The sequence below is a fragment of the Puma concolor genome, chromosome B2, assembly GCF_028749965.1.
Source record: "Puma concolor isolate L17-30 chromosome B2, mPumCon1.1.hap2, whole genome shotgun sequence".
Classification (NCBI taxonomy): Eukaryota; Metazoa; Chordata; class Mammalia; order Carnivora; family Felidae; genus Puma; species Puma concolor.
In genome coordinates this window covers 55831509-55847788 of record NC_141671.1, presented here as the reverse complement: position 1 = coordinate 55847788, position 16280 = coordinate 55831509, and the positions used below count along the sequence as shown (strand labels likewise).

Genomic DNA, 16280 nt, shown 5'->3' with positions numbered 1-16280 from the left:
TGTAAACATTTTAAGAAGTATTTTCCCCATCTGTCTCATAAGTCATTGTGATGATCATTGATCAAAAGTATATAAAAAGACCTAAATATACATCAGGCATGTGATGAATGTCAGTCTGGAAAACAAAGAAAAAAATTAAGGAATCCAAGTTCTAAATTAGGAGTCTGTAAACTAGGTCCAGCCTATAGGAAAAATTCAGAAAGCTGCCTGTTTTTGTCAATAACAACACAGTCTCATCCATTCAGTTAGATATTTACTTATGTTTGCTTTCATGCTACAGCAACAGAGTAAGTGCAACTGAAACCATATAGTCCACAAAGCCAAAAATATTTACTTTGTCCCCCTTCAAAGACAGGTCACTTACTCCCATTCTAAATTCTGTATTTTCATTGTCTCTTTGGGAGTAAAGTTGGCCTCCAAAGATTTTCTGAGCCTTTCTCCTTAGAATTTACCAAGGATTTCCTATTCTAGCTTCTTACAAATAAAAACAAAACCACCCACAAAGCAGGGTTTAAGTAGCCCCATGCCTTTTTCCTATAAGTGAATAAAATCATTCCATAGCTTTAGGGTAGTTGCTACCCTTATTAGATTGAGTAGTCTGCTAAATCTAGAAACTTATAATGAAAGTAAACAAGTCAAAAAGCAGAGGTAAAAAAAAAAAATACAAATAAAAAAATCTATTATTATTTTACCTCAAGTTCCCTCAGTTTACTAAAAGAGCCTGAGGGAAACAATATATTACATGTTTCAACACATTACAACCAAAGGGTGTTTTTGTTTAGGGAAGAAGGCAGGGAGACAGGGAGGAAACATATACACACACAGTGCTGGGAATTTCTTTCTTAAGAATCCAGCAAAGACCACTATAAACCCATGGGCCATTGTTTCTAACTATAAACTTCTGTATATTTTGGATTAATAGTTTAAACACATTTCTTTGGCAGTCTTCAACTTAGCTTACATAACCTTCGGGTACACCCATGAGCTGATTAGTAATTTAAGGCCTGAGAAAAGCAAAGTTTCAGAGGGAAATACACTAAGACACGAATGAGTTTAATATGCAAGTACACTAGCTAAAGGGCATAATTAAAACTACATCAGTCCTTTAAATCTACATAATTATGTCCCAAAGACATTCTCATTAGTATCTTTTACTTTGCCACTAAACCAGAAACAGCCTCAGGTCTATAGGGTTGGGAAATAAATATAAAATAAAAAGTTAAGGAATATTCAAGTCAAATAAAATACCTGCAAAATTCAATTACTGACCTTTCCTTTCTTAAATAATTATAAAATCCACCAGTCAACAATCACTGCTAGTGAGTCCACAACAAAATCTACTACCATAATATCCATAGATTACCTTATGCCCCAAATTTCAGAGGGGAAATAACCAGAAATGTTTAATAACTATTTTTAATTTTTGGAGAGAGAAAGCTGCTTTTTCTGGAAATGTCTACTAACCACCACTTCCTTTACTATGCAATGATAACTGATGTTTCTAATGATCAGCCTGCAGCAGTTCCAAATTCTGAAGTTCATTCTAAATCATTAAAAAGAAGATGAAATTATGTTCAGATACTTTCAGCAGTGAGTGCACTTCATAATATTCTCATTATTTTAAGGCTAGTAATATATTTAAGATACATAAGGTAACTGTCCATCAAGAGACTGTTCAAGTCAGACATTCACAGGGGCCCTACTGAGAAGCTCTTACATTACAGGCAACAATACACAGGGAGGAAAAAAATCACTTCTCTCCAAATCTAGGGCATGAAACTACAGGAGGTATTAACAGAAATTTTGTCCAAGGGCTTCAAAGAATTTTAAATTCCTTTTAGGGAAAATACGGGCCTAAACAGTGATCCTTTCCCCCCCACCCCCACCCCCTTGCTTCTATTGACACTGATTAAATCTTCTGAGAAAGAAGCTAAGAAGCAATTAGAAAGCTACTGTTAATAATCCAATGAGAGATGGTGATGGTGTGGCCCAGTGTTGTGACAGTAGGGATAGTCAGAGATGATAAACTTTCAAGGTTGAGCCTAAAGGATTTGATGACAGCAGAGGTATGAGAAAAAGAAAGGAGTCAAAGATTGTGTACATGAAGGTTTTTGCACTGAGCAACGGAGAGAATGGAACTGCCATTACCTGAGACAGAAAAGGCTGCAGGTGGACTTGGATGGGGCAGGTTGGTAGACCAGGAGCTCAGTTTTGGAAACTTCAAAGTTTCAGATGCTTCAAACATTACTTCGTGTGTATGATCTAGTGCACTTAGGAATCAAGGCCCAGAGCTCAGGGAGAAGGCTCAGCTGAAGATATACCTCAGAAGCCTTAAAAGGAGGGGAGTTCATCTATGGAATCAGCATACATTTTAAAAAGATCTTGTGGGGGCGCCTGGGTGGCTCTGTCGGTTAAGCGTCCGACTTCAGCCAGGTCACGATCTCGCGGTCCGTGAGTTCGAGCCCCGTGTCAGGCTCTGGGCTGATGGCTCAGAGCCTGGGGCCTGTTTCCGATTCTGTGTCTCCCTCTCTCTCTGCCCCTCCCCCGTTCATGCTCTGTCTCTCTCTGTCCCAAAAATAAATAAACGTTGAAAAAAAAATTAAAAAAAAAAAAAAAAGATCTTGTGCTCTGTCTCTCAAAAATAAATAAATGTAAGGTAAAAAAATTTTTTTTAAATTTTTTTTAACGTTTATTTATTTTTGAGACAGAGAGAGACAGAGCATGAACAGGGGAGGGGCAGAGGGAGAGGGAGACACAGAATCTGAAGCAGGCTCCAGACTCTGAGCCATCAGCCCGGAGCCCAAAGCGGGGCTCGAACTCACGGACCGCGAGATAGTGACCTGAGCTGAAGTCGGACGCTTAACCGACTGAGCCACCCAGGCGCCCCAGATAAAAAATTTTTTTTAAAAAAAGGTCCTCCATTATGTTACCAATAGCCTTCCTATAAATACTTCATAGAACACGAAATACTCATTTGTCTCAATTCTGTATATCCAAATCCTGTCATCTTTCTGAGTACCCTGGGTGGATGTAATATCTCACTCTTGAGCTGCCTTCATAGTGTACTTATCACTTTCTATCTCAAATTAAATGAGAACCAAGGGAAAATTTTATTAATTATCTACTATACATTAGACAGTGTGTTAGTAAGCAGTATACTAAGAGTATTATATGCAATCCCTATACCAATGCCATCAGTATCTTTATTGAGGGATGAGAAAATTGAAGTTGAGAAATATCAGTCACACAGTTAAAAGTTAGCAGATGAGGTCTGAGCTCCAATCTCATTCCAAAGTATACATTCTCCCTTCAGACCACATTGCCTTCCAGAACTACTGAACTAGCTCAGGGGGGTAGTGTTTTATTTATTATGTTATGAGAAAGATTTCCAAGTATCCAATAAATGTTACCTGAATTTAAACCTGACAAAAACATAGTCTTCACTCCTCAAAAAGGGTAATTCAATAGTTGGGTAATTCAATAGTTGGATTATACTAAGATATCAGTCTAGTATAGACTATATTCCTAGAGGCTATGAGTCATGTCTTACGCATATTTTTTCATTCACCTCTTAAAACATTAGTATTTATATAGAGAGTTTAATTAATATGAATATATAACTTCTCCTACTCTAAATAAAAAGATTATGTGAACCTTGGAGCTTCCACTTACTAGGAAATTCACTGAGCTTCAAGGTGTATCTTTGTAAAACTCAAATAATGATACTACCTACTCTCATATGATGAATTCCTGAAGATTAAATAATTATTTACATAAAGTGTCAGTCACACTACAGGACTCAGTAATTGCTAGCCCATTCTAACAAATTACTCCAAATGGCTTAACTATGCCAGAGAATAGCAAGCTTACCCTAAATCAGTCATCTTTCTAAGAGTCACTTAAATAATAGGAATGCTGGGTGGTTCAGCCAGTAAAGCATCTGATTCTTGATTTTGGTTCAGGTCATGATCTCAAGGTTTGTTGAGTTCAAGTTCTGCATCAGGTTCTGAGCTAACATTGCAGAGGCTGCCTGGGATTCTCTCTCTTTCCCCCTCTCTCTCTCTCTCTCTCTGCCCTTCACCCCCCCCCCCAAAAATAAATAAAATAAAAACTTAAAAATAAAATAAAATAGTAAATGTTTCCAAGAATGACATTTTCTTACTTCATTTGCCTCTATAAACAACCTTAAATATTATATCTCCTATTAATGGCTGTTCTTTCCTTCACTGTAGATAAACCCTACAAACATTTTAAAAATATTCTCTTTTTGGATTTTGTCTTATTTTTTATAAAAAGAAAACACCACAAGCCATTTCACCCTGGCACTCAGGGTCCACATGCTTTAAGGATGAGCCACCTTATAAGCAACAGTCAGAAGAGCAAATTATCTTGCTGGAGGGGTTCCCTGAAAGAATGACAACACGTTCCTGATCTTTTATCTTTCATGTTCCTTATACTTTTAAATTGAGAAATATGTCTTTATTACTACAGTTAAATTCAAATGTGAAGGGAAAAGAAAAAGAAAGTGGCACACCTGGAACTTAAAAAAAATTTTTTTAAATGTTTATTTAATTTTGAGAGAGAAAGAGACAGAGAGACAGAGAGACAGAGAGAGAGAGAGCATGCACGTGCATAAGCAGGGGTGGGGCAAAGAGAGAGGGAGACACAGAATCTGAAGCAGGCTCCAGGCTCTGAGCTGTCATCAGAGAGCCCGACATGAGGCTCGAGCCCACGAACTGTGAAATCATGACCTGAGCCAAAGTCAGATGCTTAACCAACTGAGCTACCCAGGTGCCCCACAAACCCTGGAACTTTTAATGAGGAAAACTAATAGCCTGACATACTGAAGACCATTTTTAACCAAATACATGTTACAGAAAGGCTAGGTCCACAGCATTCTATGCAGTGCAATGAGATAGATGGAGTCTCTGCTACTTAGACACTTAATATGCAGTTGAGATTAAAAGGGATATTCAGGGAGTAGTCAATGCTGGTGCAGATATTCAGGAAAAGATCAACACAGGGGATGGGCCTTAGATGATAAACGGGAAGGGTTCTTTGGATCTTATTTAAATCTAAGTCATTCCCAGTAGTACAGAAATTAATTCATCTAGCTAACGCTTGGTTATTCAGAATTCCCTCCTCCATCAGAAAGTACAAGCTCTCTTTTTTTTCTAGATAATAAATTTATTCATGTGATGGGAAGACTAAAATTATCTTTTAAAAAAATCACATAAAATTTTGAGTAACCCTGAGTGTCAACATCTAAATCTAACAAAATATAGCTTATAAAATAATATTACATGTAAACCATATAAACCATACATGCTATGGAGTCCCTAAGAAAGGAATTATTATATTATTGGGGCGCCTGGGTGGCTCAGGCGGTTAAGCATCTGACTTTGGCTCAGGTGATGATCTCAGAGTCCATGAGTTCCAGCCCTGTGTCAGGCTCTGTGCTGACAGCTCGGAGCCTGGAGCCTGCTTCAGATTCTGAGACCCTTTCTCGCTCTACCCTTCCCCCACTCATGCTCTGTCTCTGTCTCTCTCTCAAGAATAAATAAACATAAAAAAATTTTTTTAAAGAAAGGAATTATTATTGGCTGAAATGAAACATAATACAACTGTAAACAAAGACTAAATGGGATTGCCACAGTATTATTGAAATTAAGTCCTTTATGTAAAAGGCCTCAAGGTGCAACCAACAAAATTAATAATTAAAATACATAAAACTATGTTAAAATAATCTTTAAGTGTTGAGTTATGAGAAAGAGCCCATTACTAAAGACAGATTTTTTTTTCACTATTCTTAGAAGGTTCATACATTGAAAAACAATGGTAACAGATGAAGAATGTCTTACATAAGGTACATTTTGGAAATCATCCTGACTCTAGTTCTTTTCAGTAAGAATTTAGAAACTGCAGAAACATACTGGATGAATTCATGTGTGGCCAAGGCAATGCTTTGCAAGGGATAAGGAAACAATAACAGGGGACAGAAAGTAGGCTTAAGTGTTATGACATCCTTGCAACTCCAAGGATTAGGCTAGAGTGTTTCTGTAGTCACAATATCACTAAAGAATGAATATACCAACATCAAAGAAGTAGGAGACTCAAGGCTTTCATGGTAAGTTAATACAGATGTACCAGGAAGCAAGAAGAAAGGGCAATCAAAGTGCATATAACATTAGCAAAAAAGAAGTAACACGTCTAACTAAAGACAGAAAGAATGGGACATTTCCTGGAAAATGAGGAAAAATACTTTATAATCTCTCTTTTTTTTAATTTGAGAGAGAGAGAGAGAGAGAGAGAGAGAGAGCATGAGCGGGGGAAAAGGGGAAGAGGGGAAGAGAGAGAGAATCTTAAGCAGACTCCAGGCTCTCAGTGCGAAGTCTGGTGTGGGGCTCAATCTCAATAACCTGGGACCATGACCTGAGGTGAAATGAAGATTCAGATGCTCAACTGATTGAGCCACCCAGGTGCCCCTTTAATCTTTTTCTGAATTATCTTGAGTGAAATCATTTTTGTTAGTTAGTGAATATGATAGTCAAATAAACTGATAAAAAATGACTGTCTTAAATTTTTGTTTTCCTAAATATTTTCAAAGGGAATTTTCAAATGGCTTTAAAAACTGAAGGTAGAAATAAAAGTGAAAATGATAAATTCATATCCAAGAGAATTTATCAAAATACATTTTTTTCCTATGTGGGAAAAGAAACATCACATCTATGATAAAATTTAAAACCATCAAAGGGAAATGTACACATCACCTTTAAGTAGGTTTAAAAGTATATCATTAGATCTAAATTACCATAGTTATACCAAAAAAAAAAATGTCTTTAATGAACAGTTCCAGTGAAATGTCAGTTTTTACTATTACATATGCATTAACTCAACAATATTACGTAGTCACTACCTAAGCTAATGACAGTGATGTATTGTTTCATAAATATTTACTCATTCTGACAAATGCTTTGTTTTCCACTGCACTGTCCGAATAAATCTAATAGGATAAAATATAATTTATTTCCAGTGTTTTTAATATTACTATGCAGCATATCTGAAATGAATTTTCATCATGAAGTTTATTTTAAAAGGATTTGGGAAATAAGTGTTTATTTATAAAAAGAAGTTCTCACTAAAAACTGTCCAAGGAAGGGGAAGAAAAGACAGCTAGATGAAGAGAAAGCTGGAGTTTTTGCATGGTGATGACAAAGCTGATCTGCCAGAGGCAAGGCTAGGACTTCAGTGTATAAGGAATACTTTTTTGAGATCCATGTGAAAATTTAGAGAATGAGGATGAGATATAGAATCTATTTGGACAGTTGTGGAAGTGTGAGACAGACTGAACCAATGCAAAGGAAAAAGAGAAAGAAAGGTGGAAATAAAAAGTTTTTAGGTACAAGATGTGGAGGAAAATTAAAGGACATAGTAGCTTAAAGAGGACTAATTGAGCTCAAAATTCATGGACAATATTGTAGACATCAATCATCTCTCTTTGGGGTATCTTTCCAGTGGGGATAAAAAGCCAGGAGCTCTTTTGAGATTTTAATTGACATTTCCCTTTCTCAAACTTTAGGATCTTGACTAAGTCACAGCATCCTCAGGTCCAGGTATAATTAACAGAGTGTTACTTTAATCACCCTACTAAGCTATAGGGAGCAAAGGCCTGAGAAAGCCCCAATCAGTCCTAGAGTGATCACAAAGCCTGGTACATTTAAACCATAACCTTTCCAAAATGAAGGGTCTGAAAGCTGAGATGCAGTGAGCTCAGTACAGGTCTCAGTATATGCGCAGGTCCACCAAGGCATGGCTTCCCACCTGATTTCTACAAAGTCTTATATAGGATCGGGAGTTAGCCTCAACCTATAAAGGTGCTCCACTGTCTCCTGCTGGCCTTTCCCAAATCCCTAACTTTTTGGCTAAATCTGGCTTCATTGCAGGTCAACTTCCAGAAACCCAAATCACAATATCCAAGAGTTCTAAAATCCAGTGTCTGGTGTTTCTCGGCACATTTGGACAGTTTTCTCACCACAAGTTTTCTTCATTGTAAAATGGTGAACACTGACATTTGCTCATTCCAGTTCTACTAGATATGATAAATGACAATGCCAGGCCCGGAGATCTTATGCAAAACTCAAGTTGTGGTTAAAATGGCATCTTTTAAGTTTTCCCTGACTATCCTATTCAAAGTACATTCCCTATCTTCTCTGCAAATTTTTCTCCAAAAATATGTAATTTACTTTTTTCTTTACTGTATCTCTCACATCAGAGTATCAACTCCAGAGGGCTGAAATTTTTGTCTATTCTGTTTACTAGTATATCTCTAGTATCTAGGAGAGTGTCTGGAACTAAGAGACACTCAATAAATATTTGTTAGATAGATGACTAAAATCCAGTCTTAACATAGCCACCTAGGAAAAGACAGGTTAGCCTGGACATACTTGAGATAATACAAAAGAAAACAACAAGCTTATTCTGAAGACCCTCGGTCAAAAAGCAATCTACTTGTTAGGCTGCCTCATCAATATCATCCCAACCATTCAAATTTTTTAACCCGAGTATCTATGCCTCATCCTTTGTGGACCTATATTCTCACTTAAAAGCTGGCATTCTTGCCAGTCCAAAACATGAATCATCTAGACCTCCTCTTGAGAAAACACCCCTCTAATGCCTTACCTGGTTAGGGTTCCTACTTTTCTGACTAAGTCACATACCACCATAATCACACCATTAAGGCACAATCATTCTCAGAGTCCCCAGAGCCACGCAAACTTATAATCTCTTACTATAAAAGGAAATGCAGGTTGACAGATACAAAATAGATATTTGGTTATTTTTTAAATAAAATGAAATCCTACTTTACATAGAAGTAAACTAATTGGAAAGATGATGCCAAGTATTTTTTGTTGTTTTTTTTTTTTTATTTTTTTTTAATGCTTTTTTATTTTTGAGAGAGAGAGACAGAGTGCGAGCAGGGGAGGTTCAGAAAGAGAAGGAGACACAGAATTCGAAGCAGGCTCTGGGCTCTGAGCTGTCAGCACAGAGCCCAATGCGGGGCTCAAACTCACCATGAGATCATGACCTGAGCCAGAATCAAGAGTCAGACGCTTAACTGACTGAGCTACCCAGGTGCCCCAAAACCTGTGTTCTTAATTGTGTCCTCTTATGTCTATATGGTTGATCACACCAATGTCAACGTAAACAACATGTCTGTTTTTCTTGAGAGTGCTGGGTAAAAGCACAGGTTGTAGAATAAAATAGACCTGGGTTCTAACTGGGGTCTGATCATTGACTACCTCTGCCACCTGGGGAAAAATCATTAAATTCTCCATAAAAGGAGGGTAATATTTACTTTGCAGTGTTGTTGTGAGATTAAATGAAATAAGGAACATAGGAAGGATTTAATAACAGCATGCCTGTTTTGCCAGTTCGTAAGCCTGAATAAATTTTACCTTCTGCCCTTTCTGCTTCTGCTCTAAGGCCACAAGACATTGCTAGAGAAAGCAATATAACAGTGCTCACTTAGCCAATCACAAATTTATGGCCTAGTACAGTTTTCTCATTAGTAAACTAAGACGTAAATAAATACCTATGTCCTAGGACTGTTTTAAGGATTCCATAAGATGGTGCATGTAAAATATTAATTATAGTGCTTGGCATATGCTAGGCACTTGGTAAATGACAAATTGTAATCATTCTGTAGCTTAGCAATCTTTTTTATTTATTTCAGGTGAACTCCTTAGCATACTTCCAGGAAGTGTTACTCTACACTCTCTTCAACATTCCTTAAGCCCTAAATGCATCAGATCTTTCTGGTAAATAATTTGCCTGCCTACTTTATTGAAAATATGGGCAGTCAGCATGACCTTCCCCAGCTCTTTTCTTCCTTCAAACACTCCTTTACCAACTTAAAATCTCTCATACATTCTTCAGGTCTCAGACAAATAGGGATCCTCACTCAACTCTTTATGCAATTCATTCATTCATTCATTCAACAAATTTTACTGAACATCTATGAACACTTTTCAGGTGTTGTGCCAAGTGCTGAGTATGGTGGTTAAAAAAAAAAAAAAAAAAGGCAGAAATGGTCCCTACTCTCAGGGAGCATCATATGGGAGGGGAGATTGACACTATAGATAGATGCTTACAAATTCCCTTTGTCTTTCCTCAAGCCTTGTTTCCTCAATTATTCCAGCACATCCTCCACTTCCAAGACTTTCACTGATTCTGCCCTCGCCAACATGAAAACAATCTTTGTTTGGCCCAGTCATCCTCTATAGCTAATATGTTCTATTGCCCTTCTTCCTAACTTCTCAAACTTCTAGAACAAATACTCTATTTCCATTGCCTCCCTTTCCACATAAGATCAATAAAGACTAAGAAACCTGTGTAACTTCCTAAAAATATCATCCATGCTGAAAGTATCAAGTACACCCTACTTTTGAGATTCTTCTCTTTCTTAGTGCCTAGGATCCCAGACTGATAATTCTGCTTTCACTTTAGGTTTCTCCATTTCCATTCCAAATAGTGATTATTCCTTCAAAGTTGAGTCCCCTGTTCTCTAAACTTCTCTGTATACTCTCCATCTGATAGCTTATTTACCCTCAAAGAATTTTTCTCTTATTTTTATTTCAATGACTCTCAAATCCACATATCCATTTTTCTTCTCAAAGAACAAGGCCTTTCACAATACAAGTACTGAATAAATAATCACAGAATGAAATCAGGAACAAACAAGCCAACGAGTCAACCAATATTTCTACTTGGACATCATTTCAAATTTACACCTAAAACGAAACTCATGATCAATTTCTCATCCACTCCAATTCCAGACAATTCAGCTCCATGCCCATCACCCATGTTAAATTTAATTCTTTCCTCATGTTTCTCTATAAACTGTTCCTCAAAATGTTTCTTAAATTCACTTTTTCCACTTTGTTCTTATCATTATCACAATAAGACCTAATCTGGTCAACTATCCCATTTCTACTCTCTACCCACTTTAATTAACTGTGTACACTTTCTCCAGATTAATCTTCTGAAAAAAATAATTCCCCTCCCTATTTAAAATTCGCTAACGACTGGGGTGCCTGGGTGGCTCAGTCTGTTAAGTATCTGACTTCGGCTTAGGTCATGATCTCAGGGTTCATGAGTTCGAGCCCCAAGTCAGGCTCTGTGCTGATAGCTCAGAGCCTAGAGCCTGCTTTGGATTCTGTGTCTCCCTTTCTCTCTGCCCCTCCCTCACTCATGCGCTATCTCGCAAAAATAAATAAACATTAAAAAAATTTTTTTTTATTCACTAACGACTTTCTCTTGACTAAAACCAAAGTTCATTTAAAGCAACTTATTGCTTTAAATGATAAGTGCATTCTAGCACTTATCTCTTTCTCCTCTTTTTCTCTCTCCTCACACCCTACTATTTTCCTAAATTAAACCAGAATAGTATTTTGAAAACATTTTTAAGTAGCAAAATCCTCCACTTAAGTGAAATCTTACACAGAATTCTAACACATAAAAGTAGAGGAAGATACAAATATATGTTAAAGGTGGGGGGCAGGGCACAAATCAGAGAACTCAGCCTCCTTAGGAATTTTTGCCCCCTTTTGCTAATTAAAATCAAGAGCTCCCACGAACACAGCCTGAAATACATTCCATTAATCTATATCCCTTGAAAATTTCCTAAAACAAATTATCTCTGCTGGAATTTGGTCCCTAATTTCCTTCTTTCCCTTTAAATTCCCTCTCCATGACACCTTTTAATAAGCCAGCACAAATTTTATTCTACCTGTAGAAACTTTACTGAGTACTCCATGTCAATCTAACCTCTCTTTCCTATGAATGATTCACACTTACAATATGTAAGAATCTATACCAAACCTTGACTGAATCCTCAATCAATAAAGTACAGAGATGTAACTATACATCTACATACATATATGAAATTACCATACACATTCATATGATTTTCCAAAGGTATGTATATAATAGAACCAAATCTGAACTCAGTCCGCCTCTATATCTGTACCCTATATTAGTTCTTTCCAACATTTTTCATGTCACTAAGCACACATAAAATGATATTTGTAAAGCACTCTACAGTAATGGCAGAAACTGCTCACAGTTGAAGGCAATTAGCTTTGAGTAACCCAGGTCTAGCCCAGCTTCATCAAGGGTTCAAGGGATCAACATTGGAGGATACTGGAAATTCACTAGCTGTACACCAGATAAGAAACTCTGCTGTACACATTCATTCATTTGGTATATACTAGGACCTGCCATATAACAGGGACTCAAATATATATACGTGTGTGGCTTACTGATAAAGGACAACATTGTTATGTTCAAACTGCCTACAGGAGAAAAATGAGAGCTGAAGATTTTCAATGTCTATATTTTTATAACCAATTTATATAACGCTGGTTCATAATCTTTAGTGTGCATCAATTTCTCCCGGAATTCTTGTTAAATCACAAATGGTGGGACCCACCCCAGAGTCTGATTCAGAGAGCGTGCATTTCTAACAAATTCCCAGATGATGAAAAAGCTGATGCTGCTGGGATAGGTCTTGGGAGAACCACTGGTCTTAAAAACAAAAACCTAAGCAATAAATATGACCCATACTTACACCACCACCCTCAGCCAACTATTTAATCCTTTGGTAGTCAAATTTTGATGACATAAGTCTGTTTTAAGTCATGATGCAAGCTGGATTCTAGAACAAAAGATAAGGTTTTTAAACGGTGCTAAATGTTCCTTGACCCAATTATAACAACACGTAGTAGACCTTACGTATGCAATCAACAGGGACAGGAATTTCAGCAACATAAAATGTTCATGAGATACATATTGTGCTTAATATCCAATAGAGCCCGGTCAAAGCAATTCAGAACAACAATACTATAAGCAATCTGATTAAGAGGACACATTGCTTTTAATTTATTAGAAGAATTATCTAGTCCAATTTAATTCTTAAAGCTAGTGGCTGATACAATTTAATATTTAAGTTCCAAGTGAAAGAGTATTTTAGGGGTATGTTCTTTTCAGGCTTTAAATAGAGGTTTGATTAATTCTATCTCTTACACACAGGGTGAGGCTTTTTCTCAGGTAGACTGGCATGTAAATTAAAATTACAAGTAAGAACAACTCGCATAAAACTATCCTGTAATTAATTATATCTATTTTACTTCCATAAAGCATAGGTGCATTTACTTTATGAATTTAAGAAATTGTTTATGGAATAAGGCATTTAAAACTTCAAATACCTCTTATAGAATCATTCACAAATCCAAAGAATCCAATTTGGCAACCTAAATGCAATTAAAAATTTTTTTAATGTTTATTTAGTTTTTGAGAGACAGAGAGAGACAGAACCCGAGTGGGGAAGGGGCAGAGACAGAGGGAGACACAGAATATGAAGCAGGCTCCAGGCTCTGAGCTGTCAGCACAGAGCCCGATGCGGGACTCAAACCCACGAACTATAAGATTATGACCTCAGCTGAAGTCGAATGCTTAACCAACTGAGCCATCCAGGCACCCCTCTAAATGCAATTTTAAAATGTCCTCACGCCCCAGTGACAAGGGTAACTGAAAAAGATTTTGTTTTTCAAGTGAACCAACACTCACTTTTTCCATGGACACATAAATCCACAGCTCTTCATAGAACACTTCTTCTTAAAGAATGGAGGGCTGACTAAACAGCTTCTGCACAACAAAGGAGAGAATGGCAAGAACAGCAAGAGAGGCAGATACAAGGTAACTAACAAAGGGAATCCCCAACTGGAATGCTGCGGTGGGGAGGGAAAGCATTGAGGGACCATAAGCAGGTCACCTGCCCTGGAACACAAGAAAAAGAAAAAAAAAGAGGCCTAATTTAAAAGAACAATGAGCATATAAAAGAGCCATCCCTATAACACTGCCAAAGGGCAGGGGTGCTGCTGGAACTCTCTGTGGCTCTGAGGGACTGGTGAAGACCATGGTTTACACTTTCCCTCTACCTTGAGAGGGCAGAATGGGGCAGGGTCTGGTCCCAACAGACAGCTTGCTGCCTTATCCAGCACCATGTCCCTAGCCCACATCAGCCCCTGAAGGACCAGGGAAAAGAAAAGAAACCGTGGTTTCAAAGGGCACCTAGCATACAAAAAAGCCAGCTCTAGAACTTGGCCAAATGGTGGGAAAGAACTTTCTCCAGGTTACAGTGGCTGGCAAGAGCCTTGGTTTATATTCCCCCTTCATCCAGATGATGTGAAAGGGGGCAGGGTCCGCACATCCTAACTGACCTGCCACCTCAGTGAGCCCTGGTACCCTGGCCTACACCAGTCCTAGCCATTCCACCAAGGTGGCCCCAGGGCAGTGCACACATGGACACCCCTAAACACTCCAGGTTCATGCCACATCAGATTCAGGCAGCTTGCTGGGACACATCCAGTGCAGAGCACTCTGGGGCCTCCCAGCCAACACCTGCCTCAGTTCCAGCCATGTGACAGGGTGCACCCTGTGCAGAACACCCAGGACACCCAACCCAGGGGCGCCTGGCTGGCTCTGTCAGTGGAGCACATGACTTGATCTCAGGGTTGTGGTCTTGAGCCCCATGCTGGGTATAGAGATCACTTAAAAAAAAATCTTAAAAAAAAAAACTTCTATTATTATTTTTTTTTTAAAGGACACTCAACCCATCCTCTGCTCCAGCTACCCTGCAGGGCCCTCCCTGCACTTAGCAGCCTGGGTTACCGTGACTTATACCCACTTCAGTTTCAGCTATCCTCCCAGGGTACCCTCAGTGTGGAGAAACCCAGAATCCCTGGGTTGCACCCACCCCAGCATTGGCTGTCCTGCCAGGGTACCCTTTGCATGGAGGGCCCAGGGACCACAGTGACCCATAACTACTTCAGCCTTAGGTATAATGGCAGGGTTTCCTCTGTGCAGAGCGCCCCAGGACTACCCCAGCCTGTGCCCACTTCAGCTGCAGCTGTCCTGCCAGGGCATCCTTTGCATAGAGAGCCTTAGGACGAACCCCAGCCTAGGCACACATGGGCCACACAAACAATGACCATACACAAAATCATTTCTTAAAGTTTAGAAGCAGCTGTCCCACCTAATTCATAGAAACAAACACAGAGAGTAGAGCAAACTGGAGGGATGAAGGAATATGCTTCCCCCAAAACACAAAACAAAACCTCAGAAAAATAAATGAAAAAGAATATTCCTGATAAATAGTTTAAAGTAATGATCATAATGATATTCACTGGAATGGAGAGGAGTATGGAATAACTCAGTAAGACCTTCAACAATAAGAGAGAAAATATAAGAAAGAACCAATCAGACTTGAAGAATACAATAACTGAAACAAAAAAATATACTTGAGGGAGGCCAGAGTAGATTACTGGATGTAGAAGAACAGATCTGTTATCTGAAAGACAAGATAATGGAAAGTACCAAGGCTGAAAAGAAAAAAGAAAAAAGAGTTTTATAAAATGAGGATAGGTTAAGGGATATCTTGGACAAAATTAAGTGCTCATTCACATTATAGAGGGCCCCAATGGAGAAGACAGAGAAGGGGGCAAAAAACGTATATGAAAAAATAAGAGCTGAAAATATCCCTATTCTATAAGAAAAAATAGACCTCCAGGTTCAAGAACCACAGAGAGTTTCAAACAAGTTGAACACATGGAGGCCCATGCCATGAAATATAATAATTAAAATATTAAAGTTTAAAGATAAAGAGAGAATTTTAAAAGCAGCGAGAGAAACAATAAGTTACATACAAGAGAAATCACATAAAGCAATCAGCTGATTTTTCAGCAGAAATTTTGCAGGCCAGAAAGGAATGGCATGATGTATTATTCAAAGTGCTAAAAGTAAAAAAACCTCTGATCAAGAATACTCTATCCAGCAAGATTATCATTTAGCAATGAAAAAGAAATAGTTAAAAAAAAAAAAAGTTTCCCAAATGAAAGTTAAAGGAGTTTATCACCACCAAACTGGCCTTACAAGAAATGTTATAGAGTGCTCGCTTTGGCAACACATATACTAAAACTGGAATGATACAGAGAAGATTAGCATGGCCCCTATGCAAGGATGACACGCAAATTTGTGAAGTGTTCCATATTTTTTTTAACAGAAGACCATGGGGGAGGGGAAGGGAAAAAAAAGTTAGGGAGGGAGGCAAACCTTAAGAGACTCTAAAAAACTGAAAATAACTAGGGTTGATAGGGAGTGGAAAGGAGGGGCAAGTGGATGATGGGCACTGAGGAGGGCACCTGTTGGGATGAGCACTGGGT

At 38.2% G+C, this 16280-nt stretch overlaps 1 protein-coding gene and 1 non-coding gene across 2 annotated transcripts in view; one reads left to right on the top strand and one right to left on the bottom strand.

The window, feature by feature from the left end:
- PRIM2 (DNA primase subunit 2) overlaps window positions 1-16280 on the bottom strand; it is a 342261-nt gene that overhangs the window by 101970 nt on the left and 224011 nt on the right. The window lies entirely within an intron of this gene.
- Window positions 16006-16112, top strand: LOC112863049 (U6 spliceosomal RNA). Its single transcript, XR_003223869.1, has one exon. It is a non-coding gene; the product is annotated as a U6 spliceosomal RNA (small nuclear RNA).